Raw genomic sequence first — 14,950 nt, 5'->3', positions numbered from 1 at the left:
CTGAACCCCGGATAAATTTAAACTAACCTTTCATCTTTATCTTTAAAAGCCAAATTTAAAATGTGTGCTTTGTACTTTGGTATTATTGAACTACAAAAAACGCCATTCAACTAATAAAGCATTATGAGGCAGATTAGCTGTTTTTAGAGGTATGATGGACAGTAGAGATGAAAAATAATTTTGTGGAACTTGATCCACTTATCATATCCTTCTACACAAGCATTATAAATATTTGTTGAAATAGCTTCCAGCTTTCTCAAGAAACTCAAAGTTATTTTTCCCCAAAACTGTGTGTCCCATTTTACATGCAGATTACATTATGGAGAACACACCAGCACACAACTACAGTAAAAAAAGTAGTTGAGGCGTACCACTGTGGGTGTGGGATGTTGGGCCTGTAGTTTAGCACATCTTCCACTTTGATATTAAACATCCTTCATGCCTACCATTGCCTAAAGGATTTAGGCACTACTCCTGTACAGATTAAATCAGTTTTAAAACTCATGAAATTTAATAAGTATAGCATAAAAACTTTAGCATGGCTTGAATTTGAGCCTTAAGTACATGAGATTGGTATGGAATGCATTAAGAAAGCATGAAAAATACACCAAAAATCATCTGTGTATCATGCTTTCAGACAATATAATGTTGACTAGAAACCATATGATGCCGTGCACATCCTTGGACCGTGAATTCAGGCACAGGTCCTGGCATATAAGATTAAGAAATGAAACAGTATTTTCAATGCTGACAAGGAAACAAGAACCCCAGAGGTGAGCGGCTATTGTTTGCTTAGATGTCTATCTGAAACATTTATCCACTTGTGCTGTTAGCCTTCATTCAGAGGTCTCTCTTTTGAGGCCCTTGCTTAGTTTCTCCCCATAGCCCTGAATAGAAAAATATGTACCTTCTTTTTCAGATATGCATCTTCCGCTCTTTGCCCCCTTGGGGGCACAAGGACATAATCTTCTCCTTTGTACAGAAGCAATTATATTAGCGAAGTCTCATCTGTCTATTTAAGTCCAATATCTACCAGGAAAAATGCCATGTTGGGATTCTCAATGGTAATACCTAATCAGGAGTTGTTTCTTATTAGTCATCACTTGCAGCTCAGTATCACTGCTATCAGAGTAATTCATCAGGCCAATGCTGCCATAGGAGAAAAGCAGGCACTCAGGAGAAGTAGAAGCACTGTTCCCTGTTACTTTTACAGTAGTACTATCCTAGCTACACTCTGCTTACATTGCAAGAGCTGATGAGAGCACAGATCTAAGTGGTGTGACCACAGGCAAACAAAAGAAAATCTAAGTATAAATCTGAGAGGTTTCTGTTTGCAACAGTAATGCTTTAAGCAGAAGCACTAAGCTGCACTTATCCCATTTGAATTCCGCATTTCCAGTCTCTCCTAATGAGAATCACTCATATGAGCTAAGTATTTCCCTCAGTAACCATCCTTGCATTATTAATAACCAACTCAATTTTGCTCACTAGAATAAGAGCTTTCCTTTAATATGTAAGATTAGGTTCAAGTAACAGTCTCTCATATTTGCATATATTATCAGCCTTTTCCACTAATTTATCTCAAAGTATGACATCAATCTTATCACCAAATCCAAGTAGTTTGGGAGCTGTTCTCCACCTCATATTCATCTAAAGACACAGACAGTCAAGTAGGGAGAAAAACAGAAGCAAATAGTTTGCCTGTTAGCCATGGTCCACAACAAAAACAGCAAGACTGATGCTATCTAGTGCTCTTAGCAGAAGAAATGTATACTATAGCATAGAATAGTATACAGAAGCAAAAATCAGTAATGGAAGCCCATAACTCTGGACCTAATCCTTCAGTTCTTAATCCGTTTTGTTTCAAACATCTCTATCACTGAAGATAATTTCTGAAGTGCTTTGACCTTAGACTGCTTTGCTAATTGCTACATTATCCAAAAGCAGATACAGGGGACACAGAAATAGGTATTTCTGATCACAAAAACAGCAATTTAGTAGTCAGGACTGTAGTAAATGTACCTTCTTTGGCATTTAATGTGCTAAGGCAAATAGCTACATTCTCTAAAGAGAAACTGTATATAGACAGCAATAGAAAGAACAGAATAGGAAGCCTTTGCTTACCCCCTGCTGAAGTCAGATTTATCTATCATAGCTCTTGCTCACTCTCAGCTTTATTATTCAAGTGGGAAGATACGACTCTAAATAAAAGTACTGGAAATGAGATTTCTTTTTGCATGACAACTTTTTAATTTTTTTTTTAATACACCAAATTTGGTCTCAGTTTTGATGGACAGCATAGTAGGAGCCATTACGCTAACAACTTACGGGTAGTCAGTTGTATCATGGGAATTTCCCTCTTGTGAAATTCATGGTGCTCACCACGCAGAGCTGACATCTCATCTGTCATGGAGAGAGCACACTCTCAGGACAGGGTTTTTGTTCAACAGGGCAAAGGTCCTGATAGAGGCTTTAGCACACAGTACCTGTTTTCTCTAGGTGACATACTTGCTGGTTGCCACTTTGTAATCCATAAAAGAACAGAAGTCTGCAGCTGTAACACAACACAAAGCAATGTCTTGCACCTGCATTGAGTGCCTCCTTCTGCTCCAAGGATATTTGCTCTCTGGCTTTATCGAAATGAGGGGCTGTGCTCTGTCTCTACACCATACTGGTACAAAGTGTCTTCAATCAAACACTTGAAGTGCCATTTAGATCTATTATTCCTGACCCAAGTAGGGCTTACAGGCCTTACATCTTCATATCCTTCTGGAAGCAGACCCTAACACCTTTGTCAGACATCTGGGCTCTACTAGATGGATCCAACACCTCATTTATCAGGCACATTGACCCTTTCAGCAGCCTGATGTAACTCATTCACCTTTAGAGCCCACTAGCAGCTGATGTGTAGGGGGCTCCGTCAGAGCTGGGAAAGGCTGGGGAGCCAATAGCCACTGCTCTCTGGAAGGTTCTGGTTGCTTAGAGCACAGGTGCTTCAGCTGTACAAGCAGCAACATGTGAGGGCACAGCAGGGAGAATTTCATTTTCAGCTGACTAACCCCTTTCCTTGGCAAGAACCAACATTTCCTTATTTCCTTGCATTAAAAAAAAAAAAAAAAAGAGGAGACAGAGAGAGTTCATGAGACAGAGCTATTTGCCTCAGCATCTATAATGGAGCCTGTTCTAAAAACTATGGGTATGTATAACAATCTGTTTGGATGAGAGTATTTTTCTCGTATAGTGGAATCAAGGAGCTTCTAACCAGGTACTTCAACAGTGGATTTTCACCATAATTTTACTATTTTTCTGAAGGAGATGCATGCCAAGGGTGCCTTCTTTACCTTTTCTACCCCTTTCTCCCTGATTCTCCAGTTCATCTCCAGTTTCTGAGATAAAGTCTCAGAGACTGCCTTGCACTCTTCACCTATCAGCTTCTGTTTAAAACCTTGGGATGTAAGATTCTCCTTCCTCGAATTGAAGCATTTTGCAGTTAGGATCTCCAAATATTTTCATTCACCTAACACAAGGAGGATTTTACTGATTTTCCACTCTCAGTGAAATGCATTGAGTAAATTTAATGCTGCTTCTCAGACAATTAAATTGGACTTGTCCAGATGGACATTGTTACAGGGCTCCTTTCTAGGTAGGATTAATTTTACTAAAATATAACCCTTCTATGCTTACATTATCCCCTTTGGACATTCTCTTTTAATCTTTTGCAAAGTAGCATTAAAACACTTTCTGGCATTCATTAAGAATTACATTAAAATGCAGACACACCTTTTTAGGCTACAACTGCTGAGAAAAAGCAAACCTGGGATTTCCTTTTCCTAGAGTCCCTCTCTGTGCCAATCAGGCAGGAATGAGCAAGATGTGGTTGCACCATTTCCTCCAGCCTCATGGCAGAAGGGGCACAAAGCAGTCCCCCGACCGCTGATCTTGCTTCTGGGATGGAGACATCTTTGCCTCCTGGCCATGGAAATAAATACACACTGTCCTACAGCTCTGCTTTGAAGGAAGATCTACAGAGGCCTCTGTGATTTTTCCGTTCCCCACTTGTGCAGCGCACAGCCTGTGCACCACGTAAATCCCAATCAAAATAGGGCTTAGGTAATAGCCTTGGCAGGAGGGCGAGTTCCACCCACATTCCTTTGTGCTCATCTGGGCTGGAGAACCAGAACTGGAAAGCCGTGTGGTTTTTTTACGGCTAGGAACTGAGCACTTACTGTGCACCTACTTCAGCTTTGTTTCTGACCATGCTTTCTATGAAGCCAAAAGCTACTGGAGTATAATCTGCTTGTGTTATAAATTCAGAGTTCTGTGATTGAGCTGAAAGAATTAAAATGAGAAATCTTTGCCATTCATTAATCTTGCGCAGGAAATAAGTGGAGAGAGACTTCTCAATTACATTATTCATCTCAAAAGAGATCCTCAGGTTTCCAAAATCCTGTCAGCCTGTTATGAAACATATGCATGGTACAAAAAAAGTAAATAATCTCTTCCGATTTGTCTCCTGGCTTTTGGCAAAGCCTTGCAGTATACATACTTTACTGTTAATGATAGCATGTTGAAGTCTACATGTAAGTGAAAAATAAAAGAGAACTAAATATGAACAGTACAAAAAAAAAAAAAAAAAAAAAGAAAGGGGGGGGAAGACTGCTTAAAAGCCAGATAGGAAAAAAAAAAGGAAAAAAAAAAGAGTATTTGATACGATTTTTTAATAAAACACAAAAACTTGGCAATAATATCGTACATTTCATATATAATAAACTCAAAAAAATAAGATCCTTATTCTGTTTTTGTAAAAATAATATTGCTTAATGCAGTAGTGACTATGATGCTGATACTCCTCAAATGATTTGTGGGAAACACAAGTACATTTCTGGAACAAGATGTTAGGCGGCCATAAAATGAACACAGAGCTAGACAAAAAGGTAGCAACAAGAAAACAGGAGATCTGAGAAAGAGTGGGAGAAAAAATCCCTCCCAAGACAAAATGTAAAGAAGAGAGGGTGCTGCAGAAGTTCTGACCACAGTGCAGGAAGGGTTCACAACATGGTCACTCTTTTTTTCTCCTGTCACTGATTACAATAGGTTTTCAGAATTCTTGTAATGTGATATTACCAATGTAATTAAACCACTGCAGTTTTCACTCCGTTTTAATAATATTACTTAGTTGCAGCTGTCTAAGAGATCAGTTCTGAAATTGGAAAACTCTTCAGTTACTTCGCTTTCTTAAATCTGCCTTTTTGGAGGGACTGAATTCATAAGGTTACCATAGATTACCCCATCTGCTGGCATTTCCTGTCTTAAGTTTTAGCCATTCTGTGTGAATTCCTTTTCTTTGACATGTTATTAGCAATGCACTAGTACTTTTGGTCTTGGCTGAGTCAGTGCTGATCTTAGAGATAAATCTCAGCTCCATCTTCCTCCTGTAGAAAGCATCAAGCTTGCCAATAAGAGTGGGAATTGCTGTTAAAATTTGACCAAAGCATTACTGAAGATATCACTCTTAATCAAGGAGATCATCCAAACCAAAATTGCTACTGAACCTTATCAGCCCATCCAGCTTTCACTTGTGTCATGTGTCATGTCACAGTTTCAGCCATGAAGCCATTCAGCCCAATTCAGATGAGGATCACAGTAATCTAGTCATCACATTACAAGATAATATCCCAAATGAAACTGAAATTCCACAGGATGCCCAGCTCCTGGCATCTTTAGTCCACCAGCATCCTAGATTGCCACAGCTACACTCTTACCAAAATCTCAACTAATTCACTTTAAAATCAAATTTCCCAACTCTTTTGCTCAATCAATTACACATTTGAGATACAATAGCAAATCTGTAATACAGCAAAAAGAATATCCAAGCTGCTCTCTACTAATAGGGATATATCTACATTGCTACCCAAAGTTCCCTGTGCATTGTTCTCATTAAGTCACACTGTCACCACATGTGAGTGGGCCTGGATATTTTTGCATAGCACCAAATTGTGCTCCATGGACACAGTCACAACTTCAAGCCACTGGTCAGCAATGGGTGGGAAACTATTTCTAGGTCAGATGGTGCAACAAAGCTCCTACAAATAGGCTCCATAAAATCTTGCTATAGGGCTGGAAAACTTATCTTCTCTTTTTGATCACTTTTTGTAATCTCTTGGATGTTACTGTACCTCTGCAAGCAGAAATGAGACAGGGCAGAGCCTCTGCATTTCAGAATTCTAGTTGGTATTCCTTTATATACTCCTGTACCTGCACTGTACTTCTTTTTCCGAGTCAAGAAAACTAAACAAATTTCTCATAATCCAGACTGGCCCATATCATCAAAAGACTCAAAGAGGATAGGGTGCGTCTTGTTCCAGTAAATACAATTGCTTCAAGCTTGGGTCAATCTGATAGCAAAAGTCTGCTTTATTTTATTCTCTATTAAAAAGATTTACCAGTTTATGCCACCTGCTTGTATTGGGAAATCACCACCATGGAAAACATATTTCAATTGTGATTTGCATGCATGACATGTAAGTACTTCCAATTGCAAGATAAAAATACTTATTTTTATCATTAAAATATGAAATTTTAATTCATATTTATGAATTTATATATCTATATGAGCATCTATCCTACAAAGTATATCTAAATAACACAATAATCTAACAGAAAATTCTCCCTTACTTTACACTCTCACTGTAAAACTGCTAAATCCCATAAAGACCCAGCAATGCTTTCTGTTTGTCCTACACAGTTCCCTACACACAGCACATCTATGAGTACTAACCCACCAGTATGGAAAGCAGAACACACTGTGCTGCATGCAGACTGTCAAAAATGATTGATTTTGACAAAAATTTCTAACTTACAGGAGAGAGAAGGAAAAAAATGAGGATTGATAGATGATGTAATTGCATATGGTTAGCAACCTTGGAAAAAACACTGCCCAGGGAATGAAATATTAACTATTTGATGAAAGACAATTAAAATATGATGTGCTAATAGAGGCATCAAGATAAATTGGTAAGAGGCTAAATATTATCTGAAATGGAGAACTTTTACTGCAGGTCAATCTTCAGGTGTTTCACACTTGTCTGTTAAGAGAATAAGAATCACCAGATAAGGCTCAGGCAAGAAAAATTATTTTTTCACATCCCTCCTGATGAGGACATGGGTGCTATTTCTGAACTCAAGCTACATTTTTAAAGGTAATCAAGTCATGTTATTAAAGGCGGAGAATCCCAGCAGTCCTGCTGATCAAAATAACTAGAAGTTAAAAAGAAATCAAATCCCCAGAAACAATGCTATTTACATTGCAATTTGGGGGAAATTAAAGAGAAAAGCAGTTAGAATAATTAGATTTAATCACTAAACCTTATAAAAAACCATCCAATGAAAATGAACATTAAAAAGAAATAAGCATTTCAAAGTAATTTTAAAAAATATATTTAAAAAAATATTTTCTCAATCAGTTTTAGATATTATTGATACTGAGAAAGAAATGCACTGTAACTGCAGGAATACAATTGTCCCAAAGTATCTGTAGGTGCCAGTTTGCTCCTGAAACTGCTCCCCAGTGAAGGAGAACTATGCCAGGCAAATCCTGAGGGCCTAAATACATGGAGGAGTGCCTCAAGAAAATACGACTGACCTTTGCCTCTTCTCTCCTCTTTTCCCAAAATTCTCATGCAAAGTGTGTAACATTTACTCCAAGTCAGTGAGAGGGAGCCAAAGCTATATTGTGTTAGCCTAGTGTGTCAGTGGTAGATGTCCATCCTTCTCTCCGCCTTTTCCATTCCCTCCAAGCAAAGGAGAAATACACTGAGTGTGGGGAATACACCTAGGCAATGAACCAGCATTGAGAAAGAGGGCTGTACTGATGGGAACAGAGACTGGCTGGTTAAGGGCAACTAAAAGGCTTGGCTGTTAAGATTTGGGCTGTGAGACATAAATACAGTTTCCTCTGAAATTCTGTACTGAGTTCATAGAATCACAGAATCACAGAATAGCTGAGTTATAAGAATACTGAAAGGATCAAGGATCATAGAGTCAAACTCCTAGCCCTACACAGAACCACACAACTTTCAGACCATATATCTGAGAGCCTTGTCCAAACACTTCTTGAACTCCAGCAGGCTTCATGTCATGACCACTACCCTGAGAAGCCTGTTCTAGTCCTTGACCACCTTTTCAGTGAGGAATTCTTTCCTAACATCCAATTTGAATCTCCTCTGATGCAGCTTCATGCCAGAGAATTATAGAATATGGTGGTAGTGGTACTAGGATGAGATAGTTGAGTTCAGGACCTTATATAGAAGAAAAAAGGCAACAAGTGCACTTAAGGAGAGACAACTTTGACTTCCTTAAGGATCTACTTGGAGGTGTCCCGTGGCTTAGAGCACTGGAAAGTAAGGGAGCCCAAAAGAATAGGTTGACATTCAAGTACCACTTCTCTCAGAGTAAGAAATCAGGAAAAAGTGGCAGGAGATTCAGATGGATGAGCAAGGAGATAAAGTTGAGAGATAAACTCAAATGGAAGAAGAAAGTCAAAGGAATGTGGAAAAGGGATCTGGCCTATTCTTAGGAATATGGAAACATTCTCAAAGCACACAGGGATGTGACAAGAAAGGTTAAGGTACACTTGGATTTATTCTGTCAAAGGAGGTCAAAGACTTCTTAAGTATGTCAGTAGCAAGAAGGAGACTAGTGAAAATATGGGTCTGCTGCTGAATGATGTGGTTGCTGTGAGGGCACCGGGAAGGTGGAGTTACTGAATGTCTTTGCTTCACTCTTTACTGCTAAGACTGTCCTTGGGAATCCCAGGCCCTGAAGGTAAGAGATTCTGGGGAAAGGAGGACTTCCCCTTGATCTAGGAGGACCTGGTCAGTGGTTATCTAGGCGGATTTGATGCAACCAAATCTATAGTCTGCCCATGATTCACCCATGAGCTCTGAGGGATTTGGAGGAAGTGATTGCTCACTGCTTTGACAGATCATGGAGAATGGGAGAGATGCCTGAGGACTGGAAAAAAGCCAATGTCACTTCAGTCTTCAAACAGGACAAGAAGGAGGAGCCAGGAAACTACACACCAATCAGCATTAACTCCGTCCCTGAGAAGGTGATGGGACACATTATTTTGGATGCCATCTCCAAGCAAATGAAAGAGAAGAATGTTATCAGGAGCAGTCGACATGAGTCCACCAAGAGGAAATCACGTTTGACCAGTTTGGTAGCCTTTTATGATATCATCACCCATTGAGTAGATGATAGCAGAGCAGTGGATGTTATCTATCTGGACTTCAGCAAGGCTTTTGATGCTGTCTTCCATAACATCCACATAGATAAGCTTAGGAAGTGTGGGACAGATGAGTGGACAGTGAGATGGACTGAGTACTGGCTGTCTGGCATAGCTCAGAGGATAGTGATCAGTGGCACAGAGTCTAGTTAGAGGCCTGCAGCTAGTGGTGTTTCCCAGGGCTTGATACTGGTTTTGGTCTTCATCAGTGAACTGGATGAAGGAACAGAATGCACCCTCAACAAGTTTAAGGATGATACAAATCTAGGAGTTCAGCAAGACCTGAACAAGGTGGAGAGCTGGGTAGAGATAAACAACAAGGGCAAGCGTGGAGACTGTAGGTGTCCCAAATTGTTTAATTTCTCTAGATCTTCATTCTTAATGTGACCTAACAACAACATTCTTTTACTCATAAGTCTCTCATAAGGCTATTAGGAAAGCAGCTGATTCATTCATATTGTGAGGTGATGACAAAAAATAAAATAAAACATGCAATGTAAATTCCAAGAGAAAATTTGATTGAGATGGAACCACCTACATTTCTATGCAGCTATGAAAGGATACATTATAGGTAGTAGTACAAGAATAGGAAAATAACAGAAAACAAGATAAGATTCATTTATGCCTGAGCTGGTACCGAATATTCAACAGTTTACAAAAAATAAATTTAAAAAAATGCAATAGTAATATCATAATTGCTAAATTCAAGAGAATGTAATTAAGATGTTATTTCACTGTCTTTCACTGTCATCAGACTAAGATGTTGTGACTCTAGTGTTAAAATTTATTGCCTGGGTTTGTGCTGAAATACAAAGACGTGCTTCAATTTTGAAGTTTTTAACTTCTACCCTATAGTTTAGTGTATTTTCAGAATATTTTAACAGTAGCAGCAACAGCCAGGGAATACATCTAAAATGCTTGAACTATTATGATCAAAATAGTCAGAGAAATTTAAAATGGAAATCAGGACAATTCAAAAAATCAGAAGTATCATTACTAAAATAATGTTCTATGTCCTATCTGCTCCTCCCTCCTCTGCACCCTGGAATAAGCAAACAAACCAAATTATAACAACTCATTTATTTAGCACTGTACCTCTCCTGTACCTTATCTCATGTTTAAAGATTAACAAATAGCTCCTTTGACATTAATTTACTTTTCGTTTTCAAGAGGGACAAATTTAGGCAAGATGTTTAATTGTTCTAGATTATTTGCCAGAAAATCCAAAGTATTTGGACATGCTAAAAAGCTTCACTGCTTAGACAGTGAGTTTAGACTTTAGCTGAGTGCAAACTACTACATGGACACTACATTTTGGTCAGATACACGCTGGTCCCAAGTGATTTAAAATATACTAAAATCACAGTAAATCAAACTAGTATTTACACAAATTTTGCATTACCTTAAATTAAATTGGAGTCACTTTTTTGGTAGGTTGTCCCTAAAACATTGCCTTTTTCTCAGGGTAAACTTTACTAAGGTAAGTAACATGTAATCTAATGAATTGCCACTTTTCTACTGGAGATTACTGCCCACTTAGATGAAATGCGGTAACTGCAGTCAGAGCTCCAGACACGAACTAGAAAAGATTACATGCAAAAAACATTTTTGAAGAGGACTTTACTTCAACACAAAGGCTTTCATCTAGTCCTATAAGAACAAGAGAGCATAAAGACATTGATTTTGAATTTAATGTTATTGATAGATCATTATCTATGCATAACAATAAGCTATTCCATAAACAGAGAATCAGCAAACTCTGCTCTCTCATGCAATTGTTCCCTTTCAGAAACAAGGACAGAAATCCCAGCTCCCTTAATTAACTCCCCTGAGTTCTCCCTCTGCATCCCCACAGATTCCATAGCTTTCTCCTATAAATGTTTATACGCTAGGAAGAAACAGCACATTCAGAGGCTGACTTGCTGCTCAATTTATGGATAGATTAGATATGATGCTCACAATAGTTCTGCAGCAGGAAAAACAGAAGAGGTAACACTTTGGATTATACTGCAGTATTTCCCAGAAGGTGCAGTGAGAAGGGAACTGCAGTGCCAATTTGGATCTCTCAGGACTTATATCACAATTTGCAGGAAATTTCAGTAATTTACTAACTACAAGTGCTCTTAATCTGTGTCAAATTTAAAGTTCCTGATCAAGTGAAAAAGTAAATGTAAAATGAAAGAAATCTCAGCCATACAAACATTATTTCCTTAAGCAAAGGAATACTTTGCAACAACTTTTCACATGTATGTCCAGGCATTTCACAGCCTGCAATATACATGGATATAGTGAAGTCTTGCGGGTAGGCACAACGAAGAATGGACCTACTATCTTTGCCAAATACTTGCTCACTTAGCTAATGGCATGCCTAAGAGGAGAAAACATTTACTTTCGCTTCCAATCTTGTACTTTAACCACTGGACAATGCTCTTCTTTGGCATTCACTTCCACGGAGAAATCAATGAGCTCACTTTCACTGGGAAGATGCAAAGACTGGCTATAGAAGCTTCCTCGTATTTTTATTCTAGTAAGCAACTTGACAAATGGGTTTCCAATTTCCAGTTGTCTTAGCCACAGAAACAATGGAAGCACTGACCTGAGGATAAAATGTCAGCAAAATGCACAGGAGCAGACCAAGGTCCTTCTAGGAGACCAAACTTCAATATTAGAATTTATCAAAAGCCGTAAACATGCTTATCAGAAATTTCAAAACATTTTTGTTCTCGGTTTGGAAATATTTGAAATTCACTCATTTCACATTTTGCAGTTTTCTGAGCATTTCTAATTAAAAATCTTGGAAAGACTTGTCAAAATCTTTCAAGACTTGTAAACTCTAATGAACTATTATGTTTCCAATCTGGTTTTGAAATTAAATTAAAAATGTCTTTGTGAGAAACTGATTTGTTTGCCAATATTGATAAAAGGAACTTGAAAAGGCAATTTTTGACAAATCTTTTCTTTTTATTCCATTAGAGACTCTAACAAGCATCTTAACATGGTGGAAGCCACACAAGGACTTTTCTACTGTTGTCGTTAATTCAGTCAGAAGCATCATGCTAATAATACTCAACATGTTTGCTGCTTTCAATGCCACTGATTAGGAAGGAGGTTTTGCAGACCTGGCTGTGAGACCTCACAGGGACAAACACTTACACTTTAAGATGGCTTTGATCATTCCTGGCAGACCTGCAGCTACTCCTTTTACTCATGACCTTTCACCACTCCTATTCAAGAGCACTTCAACAAGACTTCTGGGAAAGAATGTGCAATGCCCTGAGCTACAATGCTAGCAATATGCTGACAGCACCCAGCTCTACGCCTCCAGGCTGGCTTGTTCCCAGCTGTTCTACTGTCTGTAGGAAATTGGAAGCCTGCTGAATGAAAGGCAGATGGTGTGATGGACAACCTCTGATCCCTATCAGCAAGTTACACAATGTGGACTGGTAGATCTTTTCAGTACATGATAAAATGAATTGCATTTTCACTGTCACCAAATTAATTCTTGGTTTCAGTGCTTGCAGACCATTGGAACTAAAGATGGTTTGCTGGTCCCATCCTAAATATTGGAAAACATCTGTGCTGTCAGTCCGATTTTGTGCCCTCTTCCTTTGTTTATGCATTACATAACATTACCAGCTCAAGGAAAGGAGGCACTAGTAAGTATACAGTAGAAATATACAGTGATTTATTTTCATAGTCTAATGCTAAATTAGAGATATATACAAATATAGGAAAGGAAAATTGAAATGGATAGTAAAGATAAAGCCAAAATAAATCTTCTGAAAGTAATGACATGTAAGTTTATTAAACAGTAAACTAAATAAAAATAAATAATTTCTGAAATAAAACAAGTCCAGAAATACTACAATGAGAGGAATCATAGGCTAAGATGCTAGTTTTTCTGAATAATATGATGGAAGCCCATCCCTGTATTCAGAAAGTAGTTTATGTTCTATTCCAAATATTAGTCTTGGTGAAGTGAGGAATGAACACTAAGCTTCAAATCCATTGACTTCTGCTACTTGTCTGGAAAAGTACAATTGCATTTTAATCTGTATTTTAGTACACTATCTACTTGAGCCCAAGACTTTGCTTTTATTAGAGGAAAAATATCTCTTTACCTTATATTTTCTCCTTGAAAATTTCTAGAAGTTCCATCCTCTTAGTTTGCATATTCTGAAAATAAATAAAGTGTCAGCTGATTAGACTTCATGCCTGATGATATGCTTGAGCAGACCAACGTGCTTTTAACAGGATGTTTGGAGGGAGTACATTTGTTCTCTCCCACCAAAAGTGCATAATGAAATGTTTGTTGCTTCTTTAATTACCGATGTAATTGGTTGCACACAACCTAGATTTCCAACAGACCACAAATGGGGTGCATTTATACAGACCCATGCAGTGAGACAAGGTTATAAATTGGCTCATGCCCAAATGGGAAGCACAGGCTGCCCTGTGGACATGGAGGCAGACTGTGTTTCTCATCAGTATGGAAAGCTTACGTCATTTTTCAGTTACAGGGACCATGATGGCATTTGTTTACCTAAGTGACTCCTCTGCCAGGTACAGCGCTGCAGACAGGAAGCAGGGGATGAATGGAATGGCTTGCTTTCAGGCTTCTGCTCAGGGTACAGCATTGCTGTCTCTGGTTTCTGGGTGGGGTGTGCCTTCAGCCACTGTTTCTCTGGTTGCCAGGAGGGACAGAGAAGATAAATGAAATGGCAGAGCATTTTTTCAAGCCCTCATTCAGGCTGCAGTTGCTAGGTGTTTCTGGTTCCCAGATCGGGTGTGTACCATTTCTGTGGCTCCCAGAAAGGACAATGAAGACAGATGACACAGCAAAGCGCTTCAGATCTTTAGTTCAAGCTTCACCGCCTTCCTTGCTCTAGTGCAAGGTTCCCCGATACCTGTGAAAATGGAGGAAAGTGCTTAAGCATGTCAAACTATGTGTGTTAAAGATCTGAGCGTGAGATTTCTTGCAAATATTATTTTTTCCTTATGCAGATATGCTTGTACGTCATCAGCATCTAAGAGATGGTCTCAGAATACTAATTGTTACTTCAACAAAGGGAGTCAGTACTTTTCATCACTGCTTTTCCTGGACTAAAGTAGAAAAGAATTAGAAAGAAGAGGTTTAGAGAAGAACATTCAGCTCTGTTACACCAAGCTGAGGAGAGGGAAGGAGGCAGGGTAAAGCATGAGGATGGAATCCTACTGAGTGGTGACAGTGCAAGCAGCAAGACTAGGGATGGGGAGGGAGATAGAGAGATCTCCTGCTGTGGGCAGAGGTCATCACAGTAACTGCCTCCTGGACATCTCGATCGTTTCACCAACATTTTCCAAAGATTACTCAGTTTTCCAAAGGCAGAGCAGGGAGCGGAACCATGGCTGCAGCCTTTGGAAAAAGACTGTTTCACATATTCCTAAAACCATCAGCTGAGGAGACAAAGCAGCAACATTTTCTCCATGTTCTTTTTTCCTTTTCCTACTACAAGATACCCAAGGGCACAGAAAAACAGTAGAGCATAAAGCCTTGCTTGCACTGTAGCCCTTCAGAGTGATCAGCAGAGAACTCATTCTTAGCTAATGGCTAAGAATTAGACTGCTCCCTGTGTGTATATGCATGTGTGTACACAGATGTACACACACATACTGCAGAATTAA

At 38.8% G+C, this 14,950-nt stretch overlaps 1 long non-coding RNA gene across 1 annotated transcript in view; it reads right to left on the bottom strand.

Annotated features, from left to right (window-relative positions):
- LOC125690315 (uncharacterized) overlaps positions 1-14,950 on the bottom strand; it is a 131,864-nt gene that overhangs the window by 24,158 nt on the left and 92,756 nt on the right. The window contains exons 3-4 of the long non-coding RNA XR_007375612.1: positions 13,830-14,193; positions 13,408-13,462 (exon numbers count right to left, since the gene is read on the bottom strand). This is a non-coding gene — a long non-coding RNA (uncharacterized LOC125690315). The remainder of the gene's footprint in view (positions 1-13,407; positions 13,463-13,829; positions 14,194-14,950) is intronic.

The sequence above is a fragment of the Lagopus muta genome, chromosome 3, assembly GCF_023343835.1.
Source record: "Lagopus muta isolate bLagMut1 chromosome 3, bLagMut1 primary, whole genome shotgun sequence".
NCBI lineage: Eukaryota > Metazoa > Chordata > Aves > Galliformes > Phasianidae > Lagopus > Lagopus muta.
The sequence above is the reverse complement of the archived record's forward strand: the minus strand, read 5'-3'. Positions and strand labels throughout refer to the sequence as shown.